Source organism: Oncorhynchus nerka, linkage group LG4 (assembly GCF_034236695.1).
Source record: "Oncorhynchus nerka isolate Pitt River linkage group LG4, Oner_Uvic_2.0, whole genome shotgun sequence".
Taxonomy (NCBI): Eukaryota; Metazoa; Chordata; class Actinopteri; order Salmoniformes; family Salmonidae; genus Oncorhynchus; species Oncorhynchus nerka.
Genome location: NC_088399.1, coordinates 99,543,580 through 99,567,152, shown reverse-complemented (window position 1 = coordinate 99,567,152; position 23,573 = coordinate 99,543,580). Strand labels below are relative to the sequence as shown.

At 45.9% G+C, this 23,573-nt stretch overlaps 1 protein-coding gene across 1 annotated transcript in view; it reads right to left on the bottom strand.

Moving 5' to 3' along the window:
* The window catches only part of LOC115127591 (CUB and sushi domain-containing protein 2-like), a 967,797-nt gene that overhangs the window by 722,487 nt on the left and 221,737 nt on the right, over window positions 1-23,573 (bottom strand).

Genomic DNA, 23,573 nt, shown 5'->3' with positions numbered 1-23,573 from the left:
AACAGGCTTCTAGACAGACAGAGAAGAAGAAGGAGAGAGAGAAACAGGCATCTAGACAGACAGAGAAGAAGGAGAGAGAAACAGGCTTCTAGACAGACAGAGAAGAAGAAGGAGAGAGAAACAGGCTTCTAGACAGACAGAGAAGAAGGAGAGAGAGAAACAGGCATCTAGACAGACAGAGAAGAAGGAGAGAGAAACAGGCTTCTAGACAGACAGAGAAGGACAAGGAGAGAAACAGGAATGATATTTAATTTCATTCAAAACAAATGTTGGGGGGGGGATTACTGCTGCCAAATGTGATATGAGCGTGAAAGTGAAGTGGACATTGTTGCATCAAAGAGTCCAGTTGTTGTTTCTTAAAATATTTTATAAACACAACTGATTTTCTAAACATTATAAAAACAACAGGCGCCAGCGAGTTCTTTAGATTGGTAAAAATATTATAATTATTAATAATATGCTGAAATATTTGATTGCGTCATATGAAACGGTACTAAACTATTCCAGAACGTTGGAATCATCATGATGTTTTGATCCCGTCATATCTCCGTGGTAACGTGCAGTATGATTGTCAGACGTTTTGTTTTGTTTAATAACATAGCTTTTGTTGTTGTTGTTGTTGTTGTTACACAAAACTTAGAACAAAGATAACCACATAAGAACAATGTGGTTAGTTGACAAACGGCTAGTTGACAAGCTAATAACAGCTCACGTCGATACGGCTAGTTGACAAGCTAATAACAGCTCACGTCAATACGGCTAGTTGACATGCTAATAACAGCTCACGTCGATATGGCTAGTTGACAAGCTAATAACAGCTCACGTCGATATGGCTAGTTGACAAGCTAATAACAGCTCACGTTGATATGGCTAGTTGACAAGCTAATAAGAGCTCACGTTGATATTGCTAGTTGACAAGCTAATAAGAGCTCACGTTGATATTGCTAGTTGACAAGCTAATAAGAGCTCACGTTGATATGGCTAGTTGACAAGCTAATAACAGCTCACGTTGATATGGCTAGTTGACAAGCAAATAAGAGCTCACGTTGATATTGCTAGTTGACAAGCTAATAAGAGCTCACGTTGATATGGCTAGTTGACAAGCTAATAACAGCTCACGTCAATACGGCTAGTTGACAAGCTAATAACAGCTCACGTCAATACGGCTAGTTGACAAGCTAATAACAGCTCACGTCGATACGGATAGTTGACAAGCTAATAACAGTTCACGTCAATACGGCTAGTTGACAAGCTAATAACAGCTCACGTCAATACGGCTAGTTGACAAGCTAATAACAGCTCACGTCAATACGGCTAGTTGACAAGCTAATAACAGCTCACGTCAATACGGCTAGTTGACAAGCTAATAACAGCTCACGTCAATACGGCTAGTTGACAAGCTAATAACAGCTCACGTCGATACGGCTAGTTGACAAGCTAATAACAGTTCACGTCAATACGGCTAGTTGACAAGCTAATAACAGCTCACGTCGATATGGCTAGTTGACAAGCTAATAACAGCTCACGTCAATACGGCTAGTTGACAAGTTAATAACAGCTCACGTCAATGCGGCTAGTTGACAAGCTAATAACAGCTCACGTCAATATGGCTAGTTGACAAGCTAATAACAGCTCACGTTGATATGGCTAGTTGACAAGCTAATAACAGCTCACGTCAATACGGCAAGTTGACAAGCTAATAACAGCTCACGTTGATATGGCTAGTTGACAAGCTAATAACAGTTCACGTCGATACGGCTAGTTGACAAGCTAATAACAGCTCACGTCAATACGGCTAGTTGACAAGCTAATAACAGCTCACGTCGATACGGCTAGTTGACAAGCTAATAACAGCTCACGTCGATATGGCTAGTTGCCAAGCTAATAACAGCTCACGTCAATATGGCTAGTTGACAAGCTAATAACAGCTCACGTCGATACGGCTAGTTGACAAGCTAATAACAGCTCACGTCGATACGGCTAGTTGACAAGCTAATAACAGCTCACGTCAATACGGCTAGTTGACATGCTAATAACAGCTCACGTCGATATGGCTAGTTGACAAGCTAATAACAGCTCACGTTGATATGGCTAGTTGACAAGCTAATAACAGCTCACGTTGATATGGCTAGTTGACAAGCTAATAAGAGCTCACGTTGATATTGCTAGTTGACAAGCTAATAAGAGCTCACGTTGATATGGCTAGTTGACAAGCTAATAACAGCTCACGTTGATATGGCTAGTTGACAAGCTAATAAGAGCTCACGTTGATATTGCTAGTTGACAAGCTAATAAGAGCTCACGTTGATATGGCTAGTTGACAAGCTAATAACAGCTCACGTCGATACGGCTAGTTGACAAGCTAATAACAGCTCACTTTGATACGGCTAGTTGACAAGCTAATAAGAGCTCACGTTGATATTGCTAGTTGACAAGCTAATAAGAGCTCACGTTGATATTGCTAGTTGACAAGCTAATAAGAGCTCACGTTGATATGGCTAGTTGACAAGCTAATAACAGCTCACGTTGATATGGCTAGTTGACAAGCAAATAAGAGCTCACGTTGATATTGCTAGTTGACAAGCTAATAAGAGCTCACGTTGATATGGCTAGTTGACAAGCTAATAACAGCTCACGTCAATACGGCTAGTTGACAAGCTAATAACAGCTCACGTCAATACGGCTAGTTGACAAGCTAATAACAGCTCACGTCGATACGGATAGTTGACAAGCTAATAACAGTTCACGTCAATACGGCTAGTTGACAAGCTAATAACAGCTCACGTCAATACGGCTAGTTGACAAGCTAATAACAGCTCACGTCAATACGGCTAGTTGACAAGCTAATAACAGCTCACGTCAATACGGCTAGTTGACAAGCTAATAACAGCTCACGTCAATATGGCTAGTTGACAAGCTAATAACAGCTCACGTTGATATGGCTAGTTGACAAGCTAATAACAGCTCACGTCAATACGGCAAGTTGACAAGCTAATAACAGCTCACGTTGATATGGCTAGTTGACAAGCTAATAACAGTTCACGTCGATACGGCTAGTTGACAAGCTAATAACAGCTCACGTCAATACGGCTAGTTGACAAGCTAATAACAGCTCACGTCGATACGGCTAGTTGACAAGCTAATAACAGCTCAAATCGATATGGCTAGTTGACAAGCTAATAACAGCTCACGTCAATATGGCTAGTTGACAAGCTAATAACAGCTCACGTCGATACGGCTAGTTGACAAGCTAATAACAGCTCACGTCGATACGGCTAGTTGACAAGCTAATAACAGCTCACGTCAATACGGCTAGTTGACATGCTAATAACAGCTCACGTCGATATGGCTAGTTGACAAGCTAATAACAGCTCACGTTGATATGGCTAGTTGACAAGCTAATAACAGCTCACGTTGATATGGCTAGTTGACAAGCTAATAAGAGCTCACGTTGATATTGCTAGTTGACAAGCTAATAAGAGCTCACGTTGATATGGCTAGTTGACAAGCTAATAACAGCTCACGTTGATATGGCTAGTTGACAAGCTAATAAGAGCTCACGTTGATATTGCTAGTTGACAAGCTAATAAGAGCTCACGTTGATATGGCTAGTTGACAAGCTAATAACAGCTCACGTCGATACGGCTAGTTGACAAGCTAATAACAGCTCACTTTGATACGGCTAGTTGACAAGCTAATAACAGCTCACGTTGATATGGCTAGTTGACAAGCTAATAACAGCTCACGTCAATACGGCTAGTTGACAAGCTAATAACAGCTCACGTCAATACGGCTAGTTGACAAGCTAATAACAGCTCACGTCTATACGGCTAGTTGACAAGCTAATAACAGCTCACGTCGATACGGCTAGTTGACAAGCTAATAACAGCTCACGTCAATACGGCTAGTTGACATGCTAATAACAGCTCACGTCGATATGGCTAGTTGACAAGCTAATAACAGCTCACGTTGATATGGCTAGTTGACAAGCTAATAATAGCTCACGTTGATATGGCTAGTTGACAAGCTAATAACAGCTCACGTCAATAAGGCTAGTTGACAAGCTAATAACAGCTCACGTTGATATGGCTAGTTGACAAGCTCATAACAGCTCACGTCCATACGACTAGTTGACAAGCTAATAACAGCTCACGTCAATACGGCTAGTTGACAAGCTAATAACAGCTCACGTCAATATGGCTAGTTGACAAGCTAATAACAGCTCACGTCAATACGGCTAGTTGACAAGCTAATAACAGCTCACGTCAATACGGCTAGTTGACAAGCTAATAACAGCTCACGTCGATATGGCTAGTTGACAAGCTAATAACAGCTCACGTCAATACGGCTAGTTGACAAGCTAATAACAGCTCACGTCAATACGGCTAGTTGACAAGCTAATAACAGCTCACGTCGATACGGCTAGTTGACAAGCTAATAACAGCTCACGTCAATACGGCTAGTTGACATGCTAATAACAGCTCAAGTCGATATGGCTAGTTGACAAGCTAATAACAGCTCACGTTGATATGGCTAGTTGACAAGCTAATAATAGCTCACGTTGATATGGCTAGTTGACAAGCTAATAACAGCTCACGTCAATAAGGCTAGTTGACAAGCTAATAACAGCTCACGTTGATATGGCTAGTTGACAAGCTCATAACAGCTCACGTCCATACGACTAGTTGACAAGCTAATAACAGCTCACGTCAATACGGCTAGTTGACAAGCTAATAACAGCTCACGTCAATATGGCTAGTTGACAAGCTAATAACAGCTCACGTCAATACGGCTAGTTGACAAGCTAATAACAGCTCACGTCAATACGGCTAGTTGACAAGCTAATAACAGCTCACGTCGATATGGCTAGTTGACAAGCTAATAACAGCTCACGTCAATACGGCTAGTTGACAAGCTAATAACAGCTCACGTCAATACGGCTAGTTGACAAGCTAATAACAGCTCACGTTGATATGGCTAGTTGACAAGCTAATAACAGCTCACGTCAATACGGCAAGTTGACAAGCTAATAACAGCTCACGTTGATATGGCTAGTTGACAAGCTAATAACAGTTCACGTCGATACGGCTAGTTGACAAGCTAATAACAGCTCACGTCGATACGGCTAGTTGACAAGCTAATAACAGCTCACGTCGATACGGCTAGTTGACAAGCTAATAACAGCTCACGTCAATACGGCTAGTTGACATGCTAATAACAGCTCACGTCGATATGGCTAGTTGACCAGCTAATAACAGCTCACGTTGATATGGCTAGTTGACAAGCTAATAACAGCTCACGTTGATATGGCTAGTTGACAAGCTAATAAGAGCTCACGTTGATATTGCTAGTTGACAAGCTAATAAGAGCTCACGTTGATATGGCTAGTTGACAAGCTAATAACAGCTCACGTTGATATGGCTAGTTGACAAGCTAATAAGAGCTCACGTTGATATTGCTAGTTGACAAGCTAATAAGAGCTCACGTTGATATGGCTAGTTGACAAGCTAATAACAGCTCACGTCGATACGGCTAGTTGACAAGCTAATAACAGCTCACTTTGATACGGCTAGTTGACAAGCTAATAACAGCTCACGTTGATATGGCTAGTTGACAAGCTAATAACAGCTCACGTCAATACGGCTAGTTGACAAGCTAATAACAGCTCACGTCAATACGGCTAGTTGACAAGCTAATAACAGCTCACGTCAATACGGCTAGTTGACAAGCTAATAACAGCTCACGTCGATACGGCTAGTTGACAAGCTAATAACAGCTCACGTCAATACGGCTAGTTGACATGCTAATAACAGCTCACGTCGATATGGCTAGTTGACAAGCTAATAACAGCTCACGTTGATATGGCTAGTTGACAAGCTAATAACAGCTCACGTTGATATGGCTAGTTGACAAGCTCATAACAGCTCACGTCCATACGACTAGTTGACAAGCTAATAACAGCTCACGTCAATACGGCTAGTTGACAAGCTAATAACAGCTCACGTCAATATGGCTAGTTGACAAGCTAATAACAGCTCACGTCAATACGGCTAGTTGACAAGCTAATAACAGCTCACGTCAATACGGCTAGTTGACAAGCTAATAACAGCTCACGTCGATATGGCTAGTTGACAAGCTAATAACAGCTCACGTCAATACGGCTAGTTGACAAGCTAATAACAGCTCACGTCGATATGGCTAGTTGACAAGCTAATAACAGCTCACGTCAATACGGCTAGTTGACAAGCTAATAACAGCTCACGTCTATACGGCTAGTTGACATGCTAATAACAGCTCACGTCGATATGGCTAGTTGACAAGCTAATAACAGCTCACGTTGATATGGCTAGTTGACAAGCTAATAATAGCTCACGTTGATATGGCTAGTTGACAAGCTAATAACAGCTCACGTCAATAAGGCTAGTTGACAAGCTAATAACAGCTCACGTTGATATGGCTAGTTGACAAGCTCATAACAGCTCACGTCCATACGACTAGTTGACAAGCTAATAACAGCTCACGTCAATACGGCTAGTTGACAAGCTAATAACAGCTCACGTCAATATGGCTAGTTGACAAGCTAATAACAGCTCACGTCAATACGGCTAGTTGACAAGCTAATAACAGCTCACGTCAATACGGCTAGTTGACAAGCTAATAACAGCTCACGTCGATATGGCTAGTTGACAAGCTAATAACAGCTCACGTCAATACGGCTAGTTGACAAGCTAATAACAGCTCACGTCGATATGGCTAGTTGACAAGCTAATAACAGCTCACGTCAATACGGCTAGTTGACAAGCTAATAACAGCTCACGTCAATACGGCTAGATGACATGCTAATAACAGCTCACGTCGATATGGCTAGTTGACAAGCTAATAACAGCTCACGTTGATATGGCTAGTTGACAAGCTAATAATAGCTCACGTTGATATGGCTAGTTGACAAGCTAATAACAGCTCACGTCAATAAGGCTAGTTGACAAGCTAATAACAGCTCACGTTGATATGGCTAGTTGACAAGCTCATAACAGCTCACGTCCATACGACTAGTTGACAAGCTAATAACAGCTCACGTCAATACGGCTAGTTGACAAGCTAATAACAGCTCACGTCAATATGGCTAGTTGACAAGCTAATAACAGCTCACGTCAATACGGCTAGTTGACAAGCTAATAACAGCTCACGTCAATACGGCTAGTTGACAAGCTAATAACAGCTCACGTCGATATGGCTAGTTGACAAGCTAATAACAGCTCACGTTGCTATGGCTAGTTGACAAGCTAATTACAGTACACGTTGATATGGCTAGTTGACAAGCTAATAACAGCTCACGTTGATATGGCTAGTTGACAAGCTAATAACAGCTCACGTCAATACGGCTAGTTGACAAGCTAATAACAGCTCACGTCAATACGGCTAGTTGACAAGCTAATAACAGCTCACGTCAATACGGCTAGTTGACAAGCTAATAACAGCTCACGTCAATACGGCTAGTTGACAAGCTAACTTTCAGGGGATAAACTAGAGCCATCTATAGTGATGATGACAGCAGTCCGACTGACAACTTTACCAGGACGAGGACTTGCTGATGTCAAGCTCTTTCTAAAAGCCTAGAGGCTACCTGCTCTAACCACTAGGCTACCTGCTCTAATAACAGCTCACGTTGATATGGCTAGTTGATAAGCTAATAACAGCTCATGTCGATACGGCTAGTTGACAAGCTAATAATAGCTCACGTCGATACGGCTAGTTGACAAGCTAATAACAGCTCACGTCGATACGGCTAGTTGACAAGCTAATAACAGCTCACGTCGATACGGATAGTTGACAAGCTAATAACAGTTCACGTCAATACGGCTAGTTGACAAGCTAATAACAGCTCACGTCAATACGGCTAGTTGACAAGCTAATAACAGCTCACGTCGATACGGCTTGTCTTCCAAGATGGCGTAGCAGTCGGACGTGTGTTTTGTCTTGTCCCGTCCTATATAGTGTAAATATAGTTTTTTTCCTCGTTTTTTTTTCTGTATATATTTCGTACATATTTTAATCTCACTTTCCAACTACAGGCTGAATATACTCTCCTGCAACCCGCATCCCCCAATGTGGTACGGGTCTGCTTTTTCTATACTTTAGAATCTGAAACCTCATCAGAAGCTAGCCGCTAACTAGCTACTAGCTAGCCACTGCTAGCGGTCTTCAACGCTAACTAGGACACCAGCGCGACATCTACCCAAAGCATATCAGACTGCTTTTTCTCTACCACATCTCCGGATTCCTACCGCAAGCTCTGAACCTTTATACCGGATCATCGTAAATAGCTAGCTGCAATCCGAGTGGCTACTCCTGGCTAACGTCTCTGTCCCAGAGCAAGCACCAGTTAGCCTGGAGCTAGCCTCGAGCTAAGCCCATCTCCCGACTTGCTGAAGAGGTCCAAAAATACCTAATTTGCCAATTGGCCTGGACCCTCTACTGACCCTCTACTGCCGACACGGAGCCCCGCCGATCCATCACGACTGGTCCGCCGACATAATCGTCCGAGGGGGTTTCAACAGGCTTTTCCGCTGCGACATCGCCAAAGATCCATCTGCTGGCCAAGGCCCGCGAGCTTTCTGAATCGCTGTATCTCCAGCTCACCGCATGAAGAGGAATAAACAGACTCACCCCATCGCGACGTCCCTCAAAGGTTAACTCTCTAGCCCTCGCTATCTCCCTGCTTGCTAATTCGGCCTGCTAACGGCTAGCTTGTCAAGCTCCGGTCCGCTAACTGCTACCTTGTCTAGCTCGGGCCTACGAACTGTTAGCTTGTTAGCACAGGCCTGCTAACCGTCTGAACCACCGCGTCCCAATCACTCTCTGACCCCATTTACTTTCTATCTCTTTTTGATTTTTAAATTGTTTATACCTTCCGGAAACCTGCCTCACCCAATGTGATACGGAATCGCTGTTACTTTTACTCTTATTTTTATGACACACTCAAGAACCTCCAGACGCTAACCAGCTAACTAGCTACAAGCTAGTTAGTCATTGTTAGTTAAAAAAAAAAAAAAAAACCTGGATAACACTCGCCAGCCCAGCCCCCCTGCCCATCCACCGCTGCCCCCTGGACACTGATCTTTTGGCTACATAGCTGACGCACGCTGGACTGTCCATTAATCACGGTACTCCTTTCTGCTTGTTTGTCTTACCTGTCGGCCCCGTTGCCTAGTCAACGCCATTTTACCTGCTGTTTGTTGTGCTAGCGGATTAGCCTCGCCTACTGTTTTTAGCTAGCTTTCCAAATTCAACACCTGTGATTACTGTATGCCTCGCTGTATGTCTCTCTCAGATGTCAATATGCCTTGTATACTGTTGTTCAGGTTAGTTATAATTGTTTTAGTTCACAATGGAGCCCCTAGACCCACTCTGCATACCCCTGTTACCTCCTTTGTCCCACCTCCCACACATGCAGTGACCTCACCCATTACAACCAGCATGTCCAGAGATACAACCTGTCTCATTATCACCCAGTGCCTGGGCTTACCTCCGCTGTACCCGCACCCCACCATACCCCTGTCTGCGCATTATGCCCTGAATATATTCTACCATGCCCAGAAACCTGCTCCTCTTATCCTCTGCCCCCAACGCTCTAGGCGACCAGTTTTGATCGCCTTTAGCCGCACCCTCATACTACTCCTTCTCTGTTCCGCGGGTGATGTGGAGGTAAACCCAGGCCCTGCATGTCCCCAGGTACCCTCATTTGTTGACTTCTGTGATCGAAAAGCCTTGGTTTTATGCATGTCAACATCAGAAGCCTCCTCCCTAAGTTTGTTTTACTCACTGCTTTAGCACACTCTGCTAACCCTGATGTCCTTGCCGTGTCTGAATCCTGGCTCAGGAAGGCCACCAAAAATTCAGAGATTTCCATACCCAATTATAACATCTTCCGTCAAGATAGAACTACCAAAGGGGGCGGAGTTGCAGTCTACTGCAGAGATAGCCTGCAAAGTAATGTCATACTTTCCAGGTCCATGCCCAAACAGTTCGAACTACTAATTTTGAAAATTACCCTCTCCAGAAATAAGTCTCTCACTGTTGCCGCCTGCTACCGACCACCCTCAGCTCCCAGCTGTGCCCTGGACACCATTTGTGAATTGATCGCCCCCCATCTAGCTTCAGAGTTTGTTCTGTTAGGTGACCTAAACTGGGATATGCTTAACACCCCGGCAGTCCTACAATGTAAGCTAGATGCCCTCAATCTCACTCAAATCATCAAGGAACCCACCAGGTACAACCCTAACTCTGTAAACAAGGGCACCCTCATAGACGTCATCCTGACCAACTGGCCCTCCAAATACACCTCCGCTGTCTTCAACCAGGATCTCAGCGATCACTGCCTCATTGCCTGTATCCGCCACGGAGCCGCAGTCAAACGACCACCCCTCATCACTGTCAAACGCTCCCTAAAACACTTCTGTGAGCAGGCCTTTCTAATCGACCTGGCCGGGTATCCTGGAAGGACATTGACCTCATCCCGTCAGTTGAGGATGCCTGGTCATTCTTTAAAAGTAACTTCCTCACCATTTTAGATAAGCATGCTCCGTTCAAAAATGCAGAACCAAGAACAGATACAGCCCTTGGTTCACTCCAGACCTGACTGCCCTCGACCAGCACAAAAACATCCTGTGGCGGACTGCAATAGCATCGAATAGCCCCGTGATATGCAACTGTTCAGGAAGTCAGGAACCAATACACGCAGTCAGTCAGGAAAGCTAAGGCCAGCTTCTTCAGGCAGAAGTTTGCATCCTGTAGTTCCAACTCCAAAAGTTCTGGGACACTGTGAAGTCCATGGAGAACAAGAGCACCTCCTCCCAGCTGCCCACTGCACTGAGGCTAGGTAACACGGTCTTCACCGATAAATCCACGATTATCGAAAGCTTCAATAAGCACTTCTCAACGGCTGGTCATGCCTTCCGCCTGGCTACTCCAACCTCGGCCAACAGCTCCGCCCCCCGCAGCTCCTCGCCCAAGCCTCTCCAGGTTCTCCTTTACCCAAATCCAGATAGCAGACGTTCTGAAAGAGCTGCAAAACCTAGACCCGTACAAATCAGCTGGGCTTGACAATCTGGACCCTCTATTTCTGAAACTATCTGCCGCCATTGTCGCAACCCCTATTACCAGCCTGTTCAACCTCTCTTTCATATCGTCTGAGATCCCCAAGGATTGAAAGCTGCCGCAGTCATCCCCCTCTTCAAAGGCGGAGACACCCTGGACCCAAACTGCTATAGACCTATATCCATCCTGCCCTGCCTATCTAAGGTCTTCGAAAGCCAAGTCAACAAACAGGTCACTGACCATCTCGAATCCCACCGTACCTTCTCCGCTGTGCAATCTGGTTTCGAGCCGGTCACGGGTGCACCTCAGCCACGCTCAAGGTACTAAACGATATCATAACCGCCATCGATAAAAGACAGTACTGTGCAGCCGTCTTCATCGACCTCGCCAAGGCTTTCGACTCTGTCAATCACCATATTCTTATCGGCAGACTCAATAGCCTCGGTTTCTCGGATGACTGCCTTGCCTGGTTCACCAATTACTTTGCAGACAGAGTTCAGTGTGTCAAATCGGAGGGCATGCTGTCCGGTCCTCTGGCAGTCTCTATGGGGGTGCCACAGGGTTCAATTCTCGGGCCGACTCTTTTCTCTGTATATATCAATGATGTTGCTCTTGCTGCGGGCGATTCCCTGATCCACCTCTACGCAGACGACACCATTCTATATACTTTCGGCCCGTCATTGGACACTGTGCTATCTAACCTCCAAACGAGCTTCAATGCCATACAGCACTCCTTCCGTGGCCTCCAACTGCTCTTAAACGCGAGTAAAACCAAATGCATGCTTTTCAACAGATCGCTGCCTGCACCCGCATGCCCGACTAGCATCACCACCCTGGATGGTTCCGACCTTGAATATGTGGACATCTATAAGTACCTAGGTGTCTGGCTAGACTGCAAACTCTCCTTCCAGACTCACATCAAACATCTCCAATCGAAAATCAAATCAAGAGTCGGCTTTCTATTCCGCAACAAAGCCTCCTTCACTCACGCCGCCAAGCTTACCCTAGTAAAACTGACTATCCTACCGATCCTCGATTTCGGCGATGTCATCTACAAAATGGCTTCCAACACTCTACTCAGCAAACTGGATGCAGTCTATCATAGTGCCATCCGTTTTGTCACCAAAGCACCTTATACCACCCACCACTGCGACTTGTATGCTCTAGTCGGCTGGCCCTCGCTACATATTCGTCGCCAGACCCACTGGCTCCAGGTCATCTACAAGTCCATGCTAGGTAAAGCTCCGCTTTATCTCAGTTCACTGGTCACGATGGCAACACCCATCCGTAGCACACGCTCCAGCAGGTGTATCTCACTGATCATCCCTAAAGCCAACACCTCATTTGGCCGCCTTTCGTTCCAGTACTCTGCTGCCTGTGACTGGAACGAACTGCAAAAATCGCTGAAGTTGGAGACTTTTATCTCCCTCACCAACTTCAAACATCAGCTATCCGAGCAGCTAACCGATCGCTGCAGCTGTACATAGTCTATTGGTAAATAGCCCACCCATTTTCACCTACCTCATTCCCATACTGTTTTTATACTGTTTTTTTTAAATTAATTTATTTACTTCTCTGCTCTTTTGCACACCAATATCTCTACCTGTACATGACCATCTGATCATTTATCACCCCAGTGTTAATCTGCAAAATTGTATTATTCGCCTACCTCCTCATGCCTTTTGCACACATTGTATATAGACTGCCCATTTTTTTTTCTACTGTGTTATTGACTTGTTAATTGTTTACTCCATGTGTAACTCTGTGTTCTCTGTTCACACTGCTATGCTTTATCTTGGCCAGGTCGCAGTTGCAAATGAGAACTTGTTCTCAACTAGCCTACCTGGTTAAATAAAGGTGAAATAAAAATAAATAAAAAAACAAGCTAATAACAGCTCACGTCAATACGGCTAGTTGACAAGCTAATAACAGCTCACGTCAATACGGCTAGTTGACAAGCTAATAACAGCTCACGTCGATACGGCTAGTTGACAAGCTAATAACAGCTCACGTCAATACGGCTAGTTGACAAGCTAATAACAGCTCACGTCGATATGGCTAGTTGACAAGCTAATAACAGCTCACGTTGATATGGCTAGTTGACAAGCTATTAACAGCTCACTTTGATATGGCTAGTTGACAAGCTAATAACAGCTCACGTTGATATGGCTAGTTAACAAGCTAATAAGAGCTCACGTTGATATGGCTAGTTGACAAGCTAATAACAGCTCACGTCAATACGGCTAGTTGACAAGCTAATAACAGCTCACTTTGATACGGCTAGTTGACAAGCTAATAACAGCTCACGTTGATATGGCTAGTTGACAAGCTAATAACAGCTCACGTCAATACGGCTAGTTGACAAGCTAATAACAGCTCACGTCAATACGGCTAGTTGACAAGCTAATAACAGCTCACGTCAATACGGCTAGTTGACAAGCTAATAACAGTTCACGTCGATATGGCTAGTTGACAAGCTAATAACAGCTCACGTCAATACGGCTAGTTGACAAGCTAACTTTCAGGGCATAAACTAGAGCCATCTATAGTGATGATGACAGCTGTCCGACTGAAAACTTTACCAGGACGAGGACTTGCTGATGTCAAGCTCTTTCTAAAAGCCTAGAGGCTACCTGCTCTAACCACTAGGCTACCTGCTCTAACCACTAGGATACCTGCTCTAACCACTAGGCTACCTGCTCTAACCACTAGGTTACCTGCTCTAACCACTAGGCTACCTGCTCTAATCACTAGACGACCTGCTCTAACCACTAGGCTACCTGCTCTAACCACTAGGCTACCTGCTCTAACCACTAGGCTACCTGCTCTAATCACTAGACGACCTGCTCTAACCACTAGACTACCTGCTCTAACCACTAGGCTACCTGCTCTAACCACTAGGATACCTGCTCTAACCACTAGGCTACCTGCTCTAACCACTAGGCTACCTGCTCTAACCACTAGGCTACCTGCTCTAATCACTAGACGACCTGCTCTAACCACTAGGCTACCTGCTCTAACCACTAGGCTACCTGCTCTAACCACTAGACTACCTGCCTCTAACCACTAGGCTACCTGCCTCTAACCACTAGGCTACCTGTCTCTAACCACTAGGCTACCTGCTCTAACCACTAGACTACCTGTCTCTAACCACTAGATTACATGTCTCTAACCACTAGACTACCTGCTCTAACCACTAGACTACCTGCCTCTAACCACTAGACTACCTGCCTCTAACCACTAGACTACCTGCTCTAACCACTAGACTACCTGCTCTAACCACTAGGCTACCTGCCTCTAACCACTAGACTACCTGCCTCTAACCACTAGACTACCTGCCTCTAACCACTAGACTACCTGCCTCTAACCACTAGACTACCTGCCTGAGCATGAGAAGCTATTATCTGATAGCATGCAACACCCCAAAAGACCCACAGGGGACGTAAACAAAATAATTAGCATTTCGGCGTTACACAAACCGCACAATAAAATAGAAAACATTCATTACCTTTCACCATCTTCTTTAGCACTCCTAGATGTCCCATAAAAAGGATCTCTAAGGTCAGGGCGTGACATTATGACAGGGCATTTTTACTAGGATTAAATGTCAGGAATTGTGAAAAAAAGTGAGTTTAAATGTATTTGGCAAAGGTGTATGTAAACTTCCAACTTCAACTGTCGGTACGTGGTTGCAAAGGGCATCAGTGTCTTAACATCGCAATTCCCCAAAGCAGGATACTCTGACCACAGTCCAATACAGAAATCTGTCTTCTGAATTAATTCAATTTTCACAGAACTGCTTGTTGCAATTTCGACGAGGATCTCTTGTTCAGATATCGGTAAGTGGACTAGAGGCAGGGCATGAAAGGGATAATGAATCCAGTTGTCTGTTTCAGGAAAGTACCTGCGTAATTGCGCACCCAACTCACTCAGGTCCGTCGACATTCAGATGTAGAAGCATGGTGGCTAGGAAAAACTCCCTAGAAAAGGCCAAAACCTAGGAAGAAACCTAGAGAGGAACCAGGCTATGAGGGGTGGCCAGTCCTCTTCTGGCTGTGTCGGGTGGAGATTATAACAGAACATGGCCAAGATGTTCAAATGTTCGTAGATGACCAGTGTCGTGTCTTTGGCTATGCCGGATTAAGTGATATGCTATTCTATAAAATAATTTCTCCGTAATTAATATTGAGCTAATCATGTAAATGTTATTAACGAGACTTTTTCGAACATTCTGTTAAAAATTATAGTATATGCATATGATTAGTATGTGTGGATAGAAAACACCCTGACGTTTCTAAAACTGGTTAAATCACGGCTGTGACTATAACAGAACGTGTGTTTCGTTGAAAAGCCCAATGAAAACTAATCACCAAAAAGTGGAAAAAATATCAACACGCCACTTGCATGTATTGTCTATGGCACAGCAAATTAGATGGGGCCGAGATTACAAGTCCTACAGCTTCCACACGATGTCGCCAGTCTTGGCAATTGCCTGGGAGTTGTTCCTTGGTCAAACGAAGAAGAGAGACCCCATTCCATCCGGTCTCCGACAGGATGTTTTGGAAGAGAGATTTCCCACCATGATTTGAAGACGTGGAGCTATTGAATACACATCGGGGCACCACAAAATAATATTTATAGAGATGTTATCTTCTGAATAAACTCTTAAAGACCTACTAATATTTTACATCAATAGCAGTCAATATTAATCGTCACCTTAATTCAGTCTCATCGGAAAGTTGTAAATTCTTGGTTATCTGCACGAACCCTGGCTAACAAGTTGAATCAGAAATACAAAATTGGGTTTAATTATTTATTTACTAATACCTAACTAATCACACAGAGTTACACATACACATAATTAATCATAACTTGATTACAAATTACGTCATAAAGGAAAACGTCCCTAGCGGGCGGAACAGATATGACAGCTTGTTACACAAAAGAAAAGGGCTGGGTTTGAGTGAAAGAGCAGGAAGACTGAGGAACAAAGGGAGGAGCTGTGCTATCGTAAATACAGTATCTTATGCATTCTAAATTACCGCCCATTTGGAAAAGGAAAATGCAATAAATACAGTATTTACTCCGAGCTGCGCTTCAGTAGGTTGGTGGTAGATGGAAGGCCGTGTTGCCCAACCGAGTCCTTTGAAGAATGTCTCTGCTGGTAAATTGGATACGTTGTAGTAACGTTGTTGTGTGGTAGACGGAATACTCTGTCTGTCCTAAACTGTGTTTGCAGCTGCTGTTGCTAACTCAACGGCTAGGAGGTATAACTTCTGTAGTGAATAAGAGTTCAAAGTTCATACCATTCGCAATCAAAGCTCACGCTGGGGTTGGCTTAGTTCTGTAGTTGACATGTTGGTCCTTTTAACGCAGACGCTGCAGACCTCATGTACTTGGAACAGGAGGTTATATTGTCGTCACGGCTTTATATAGGAAGGGAGAGGAGGGCGTGTTTCAAAAGTTTTATAGCCCATGTCCCATCACAGGGGCGGGCCACTGATTGAGCAGAGCCAATTTGTCACATTTCATCGAATAATTTCATATTCCATCATTTAAATTGAACAACAATCCAATAACTCTGATGTGTAGACTTTCCACTGTAGAGTTTATGTCATCCTATCATTGATGAGAATGTCTCAGATGACAACCGAAGCACGATCAGGTGGACTGGGGACAGCAAGGAGTCATCAGGCCAGGTAGTCCTGAAGCATGGTCCTAGGGCTCAGGTCCTCCAACATCCCCCAGATAAACCAGATAAACTAAAATAAAAATATAGAATCTGAGAGATTGAACGGTGCAAAGTTCAAGTCGGTCGGTTTAATGTTTAATACGGACCGACATCAAAGTCTTCTTTCCCTGGGTGTCATGACAACCAAACCGTGAGGCAGCGCAGACCATGGAACAATACACACACACACCAGCCTCTCAAATATGCACAGGGAGGAGAGAGGGAGACACGAGAAAGGAGAGAAGGGGTAGGAGAGAAAATTAACAAATGTGAGACTCTGTACAAACTTAAAACCCCAAACAATGCAGAATTAGGACAAATCTAGCTAATTATCAAAATCTAGAAGAATAGCAAAAATATATATTTTTTTAAACCAAGTAGTTCTCAAAACTTCCAAAACATCAGAGTGTTACGGTTTTCTAATGGTGAAGGAGAGTCGGACCAAACTGCAGCGTGTAGATTTCGATCCATGTTTAATAAAACAACGTAACACGAATCAAAACACAAACTCAACAAAACAATAAACGTAATGAAAACCGAAACAGCCTAAACTGGTGCAAACTAACACAGAATAAGGACATCAAGACACTAAGGACAATCACCCACAATACAACCAAAGAATATGGCTGCCTAAATATGGTTCCCAATCAGAGACAACGATAACCACCTGCCTCTGATTGAGAACCACTCCAGACAGCCAAAGACTTTACTAGAACACCCTACTAAGCTACAATCCCACTAACATACACACCAAAACCCCCAGACAAAACACACCACAATACAAAAACTCCATGCCACACCCTGGCCTGACCCAATACATGAAGAAAAACACAAAATACTTAGACCAGGGCGTGACACAGAGAGATGAACTTGGAGAAATTGTCCCTTCTGCCATCTGGTAAAGGGACTCTGCTCAATTACACAAACAGAATCCCAGGACAGCCACACAATTAGACCCAACCGAATCATGAGAAAACAAAAAAGATGATTACTTGACACATTGGAAAGAATTAACAAAAAAACAGAGCAAACTAGAATGCTATTTGGCCCTAAACAGAGAGTACACAGTGGCAGAATACCTGACCACTGTGACTGACCCAAACTTAAGGAAAGCTTTGACTATGTACAGACTCAGTAAATATAGCCTTGCTATTGAGAAATGCCTCCGTAGGCAGACCTGGATATCAAGAGAAGACAGGCTATGTGCACACTGCCCACAAAATCAGGTGGAAATGGAGATGCACTTCCTAACCTAGCCAAATGTATGACCATATTAGAGACAAATATTTCCCTCAGATTACACAGACCCACAAATAATTCAAAAACAAATCCAATTTTGATAAACTCCCATATCTACTGGGTGAAATCGCACAGTGTGACATCACAGGAGCAATATGTGTGACCTGTTGCCACAAGAAAAGGGCAACCAGTGAAGAACAAACACCATTGTAAATACAACCCATATTTACATATCTACTGTCCTTCCCTATAAGGGTGTTAATGTTCTGTTGTCAATTTGTTTATTGTAAATAACATTGTATCTGGTCAAACACTATTTTTTCCAGAAGTTTACTAAGGGCTGGTAACAGGCTGATTGGTCGGCTGTTTGAGCCAGTAAAGGGGTCTTTACTATTCTTAGGAAGCAGAATGACTTGAGCTTCCCTCCAGGCCTGAGGTCACACACTTTCTAGTTGGCCTATACTGAAGATATGGCAAATAGGAGTGGCAATATCGTCCACTGTTATCCTCAGGATAAAGGAGAGAGGAGAGAGGAGATAGGAAAAAGGAGGATAGAGGAGATATGAGAGAGGACAGAGGAGAGTGGAGAGCAGAGAAGATGGAGGAGAGGAGAGAGGATGGAAGAGAGAGGAGAAAGGAGAGAGGAGAGACGAGAGAGGAGAGGAGAGAGGATGGAAGAGAGAGGAGAAAGGAGAGAGGAGAGACGAGAGAGGAGAGACGAGAGAGGAGAGAAGATGGAGGAGAGGAGAGAGGATGGAAGAGAGAGGAGAAAGGAGAGAGAGACGAGAGAGGAGAGGAGAGAGGATGGAAGAGAGAGGAGAGACGAGAGAGGAGAGGAGAGAGGATGGAAGAGAGAGGAGAGACGAGAGAGGATGGAAGAGAGAGGAGAGGAGAGAGGATGGAAGAGAGAGGAGAGAGGAGAAAGGAGAGAGGAGAGACGAGAGAGGAGAGGAGAGAGGAGAGAAGATGGAGGAGAGGAGAGAGGATGGAAGAGAGAGGAGAAAGGAGAGAGGAGAGACGAGAGAGGAGAGGAGAGAGGAGAGAAGATGGAGGAGAGGAGAGAGGATGGAAGAGAGAGGAGAGACGAGAGAGGATGGAAGAGAGAGGAGAAAGGAGAGAGGAGAGACGAGAGAGGAGAGGAGAGAGGAGAGAAGATGGAGGAGAGGAGAGAGGATGGAAGAGAGAGGAGAAAGGAGAGAGGAGAGACGAGAGAGGAGAGACGGGAGAGGAGAGAAGATGGAGGAGAGGAGGGAGGATGGAAGAGAGAGGAGAAAGGAGAGAGAGACGAGAGAGGAGAGGAGAGAGGATGGAAGAGAGAGGAGAGACGAGAGAGGAGAGGAGAGAGGATGGAAGAGAGAGGAGAGACGAGAGAGGATGGAAGAGAGAGGAGAGGAGAGAGGATGGAAGAGAGAGGAGAGAGGAGAAAGGAGAGAGGAGAGACGAGAGAGGAGACGAGAGAGGATGGAAGAGAGAGGAGAGGAGAGAGGATGGAAGAGAGAGGAGAGAGGAGAAAGGAGAGAGGAGAGACGAGAGAGGAGAGGAGAGAGGAGAGAAGATGGAGGAGAGGAGAGAGGATGGAAGAGAGAGGAGAAAGGAGAGAGGAGAGACGAGAGAGGAGAGGAGAGAGGAGAGAAGATGGAGGAGAGGAGAGAGGATGGAAGAGAGAGGAGAGACGAGAGAGGATGGAAGAGAGAGGAGAAAGGAGAGAGGAGAGACGAGAGAGGAGAGGAGAGAGGAGAGAAGATGGAGGAGAGGAGAGAGGATGGAAGAGAGAGGAGAAAGGAGAGAGGAGAGACGAGAGAGGAGAGACGGGAGAGGAGAGAAGATGGAGGAGAGGAGAGAGGATGGAAGAGAGAGGAGAAAGGAGAGAGAGACGAGAGAGGAGAGGAGAGAGGATGGAAGAGAGAGGAGAGACGAGAGAGGAGAGGAGAGAGGATGGAAGAGAGAGGAGAGACGAGAGAGGATGGAAGAGAGAGGAGAGGAGAGAGGATGGAAGAGAGAGGAGAGAGGAGAAAGGAGAGAGGAGAGACGAGAGAGGAGAGGAGAGAGGAGAGAAGATGGAGGAGAGGAGAGAGGATGGAAGAGAGAGGAGAAAGGAGAGAGGAGAGACGAGAGAGGAGAGGAGAGAAGATGGAGGAGAGGAGAGAGGATGGAAGAGAGAGGAGAGACGAGAGAGGATGGAAGAGAGAGGAGAAAGGAGAGAGGAGAGACGAGAGAGGAGAGAGGAGAGAGGAGAGGAGAGAGAGGAGAGAGGAGAGAGGAGAAAGGAGAGAGGAGAGACGAGAGAGGAGAGAGGAGAGCACTGATAGATAAAGATAGAGAACTGCCAAATGAGAAGTGATCTGAACCAACAGAATACACATCCCAAGAAGTCCTGACTGCCAAGCTATGGCCTAGTTTTGGTTGGTGTACGGCTGTGCTCTCAAACGTATGCACAGGCTAGGTAATTGGAGGAGCATTAGCCATACGTTTATGAGAAAGCATTCAGGCGTGTTCGCCAGCTTTTATGCGGCGCTGCCGCAGCGAGAGACCTCAATTAATCGCCGTGGAAATTGCCCGTTTCTAAAACGTGTAATTTCTCAGGAGGAAGTGACATATTTATGATATCCTGGCTGCCCGGACGCTTTGTTTCAGCCGGGCAAAACATGGGCTGGGGGGGACAGAGCGGTTAAGGAGGGAGAGAGGAAGAGTGGGACAGAGGTGCTGATAGAAGCAGTAGGGAGGGTAAAAGGGAGAGGTAAAGAAAGAGAACCTGTAGCTGAGAAGGAGAGAGGGAAATAGGAATAAGGAGAGAGGGAAATAGGAATAGACAGAGAGGGAAAGAGGAATAGAGAGAGGGAAAGAGGAATATAGAGAAAGAGGAACAGAGAGAGGGAAAAAGGAACAGAGAGAGGGAAAGAGGAATAGAGAGAGGGAAAGAGGAATAGAGAGAGAAAGGTTAGTTAAGGTAAGAAGTCCAGACGGACACACAAAGATTAGGATGGAAGGATGGAGGGATGGAAGGTTTGAGGGATGGAAGGATGGAGGGATGGAGGGATGTGGGGATGGAAGGATGGAAGGATGGAAGGATAGAGGGATGGAGGGATGGAGGGATGGAAGGATGGAAGGATGGAGGGATGGAAGGATGGAGGGATGGAGGGATGGAGGGATGGAAGGATGGAGGGATGGAAGGATGGAGGGATGGAATGATGGAATGATGGAAGGATGGAGGGATGGAGGGATGGAAGGATGGAAGGATGGAGGGATGGATGGAAGGATGGAGGGATGGAGGGATGGAGGGATGGAAGGATGGAGGGATGGAAGGATGGAGGGATGGAGGCATGGATGGAAGGATGGAGGGATGGAAGGATGGAGGGATGGAGGGATGAAGGGATGGAAGGATGGAGGGATGGAAGGATGGAAGGATGGAGGGATGGAAGGATGGAAGGATGGAAGGAAGGAATGATGGAAGGATGGAGGGATGGAAGGATGGACGGATGGAATGATGGAATGATGGAAGGATGGAGGGATGGAAGGATGGAGGGATGGAAGGATGGAAGGATGTATGGAAGGATGGAAGGATGGAGGGATGGAGGGATGGAGGGATGGAATGATGGAGGGATGGAGGGATGGAAGGATGGAAGGATGGAGGGATGGAAGGATGGAGGGATGGAGGGATGTGGGGATGGAAGGATGGAAGGATAGAGGGATGGAGGGATGGAGGGATGGAAGGATGGAAGGATGGAGGGATGGAAGGATGGAAGGATGGAGGGATGGAGGGATGGAAGGATGGAGGGATGGAAGGATGGAAGGATTGAAGGAAGGAGAGATTGAGGGATGGAAGGATGGAGGGATGGAAGGATGGAAGGAAGGAGGGATGGAAGGATGGAAGGATGGAAGGAAGGAATGATGGAATGATGGAAGGATGGAAGGATGGAGGGATGGAATGATGGAAGGATGGAGGGATGGAAGGATGGAGGGATGGAAGGATGGAGGGATGGAAGGATGGAAGGATGGAAGGAAGGATGGAGGGATGGAAGGATGGAGGGATGGAAGGATGGAGGGATGGAAGGATGGAGGGATGGAAGGATGGAAGGATGGATGGATGGATGGAAGGATGGAGGGATGAAGGGATGGGGATGGAAGGATGGAAGGATGGAGGGATGGAAGGATGGAAGGATGGAGGGATGGATGGAAGGATGGAGGGATGGAGGGATGGAGGGATGAAGGGATGGAAGGATGGAGGGATGGAAGGATGGAGGGATGGAGGGATGGAAGGATGGAGGGATGGAAGGATGGAAGGATGGAGGGATGGAAGGATGGAGGGATGGAAGGATGGAAGGATGGAGGGATGGAGGGATGGAAGGATGGAGGGATGGAGGGATGGAAGGATGGAAGGAGGGATGGAAGGATGGAAGGATGGATGGAGGGATGGAAGGATGGAGGGATGGAAGGATGGAGTGATGGATGGATGGATGGAAGGATGGAGGGTTGGAAGGATGGAAGGATGGAAGGATGGAGGGATGGAGGGATGGAAGGATGGAGGGATGGAGGGATGGAAGGAATGGAAGGATGGAGGGATGGAAGGATGGAAGGATGGAAGGATGGAGGGATGGAGGGATGGAGGGATGGAAGGATGGAGGGATGGAAGGATGGAAGGATGGAGGGATGGAGGGATGGAGGGATGGAAGGATGGAGGGATGGAGGGATGGAAGGATGGAAGGATGGAGGGATGGAAGGATGGAAGGATGGAGGGATGGAGGGATGGAAGGATGGAAGGATGGAGGGATGGAAGGATGGAGGGATGGAAGGATGGAATGATGGAGGGATGGAAGGATGGAGGGATGGAGGGATGGAAGGATGGAAGGATGGAAGGATGGAGGGATGGAGGGATGGAAGGATGGAAGGATGGAGGGATGGAAGGATGGAAGGATGGAGGGATGGAGGGATGGAAGGATGGAGAATTGGAAGGATGGAGGGATGGAAGGAGGGATGGAAGGATGGAGGGATGGAGGGATGGAAGGATGGAGGGATGGAAGGATGGAAGGATGGAGGGATAGAGGGATGGAAGGATGGAGAATTGGAAGGATGGAGGGATGGAAGAAGGGATGGAAGGATGGAGGGATGGAAGGATGGAAGGATGGAGGGATGGAGGGATGGAAGTAGGGAGGGATGGAAGGATGGAGGGATGGAAGGATGGAGGGATGGAGGGATGGAAGGATGGAGGGATGGAAGGATGGAAGGATGGAGGGAAGGAAGGATGGAAGGATGGAGGATTGAGGGATGGAGGGATGGAAGGAGGGAGGGAGGGAGGGAAGGATGGAGGATGGAAGGATGGAAGGATGGAGGGATTGAGGGATGGAGGGATGGAAGGAGGGAGGGAGGGAGGGAAGGATGGAGGGATGGAAGGATGGAAGGATGGAAGGAGGGATGGAAGGAGGGAGGGATGGAAGGAGGGATGGAAGGAGGGAGGGATGGAAGGAGGGAGGGAGGGAGGGAAGGATGGAAGGATGGAAGGAGGGATGGA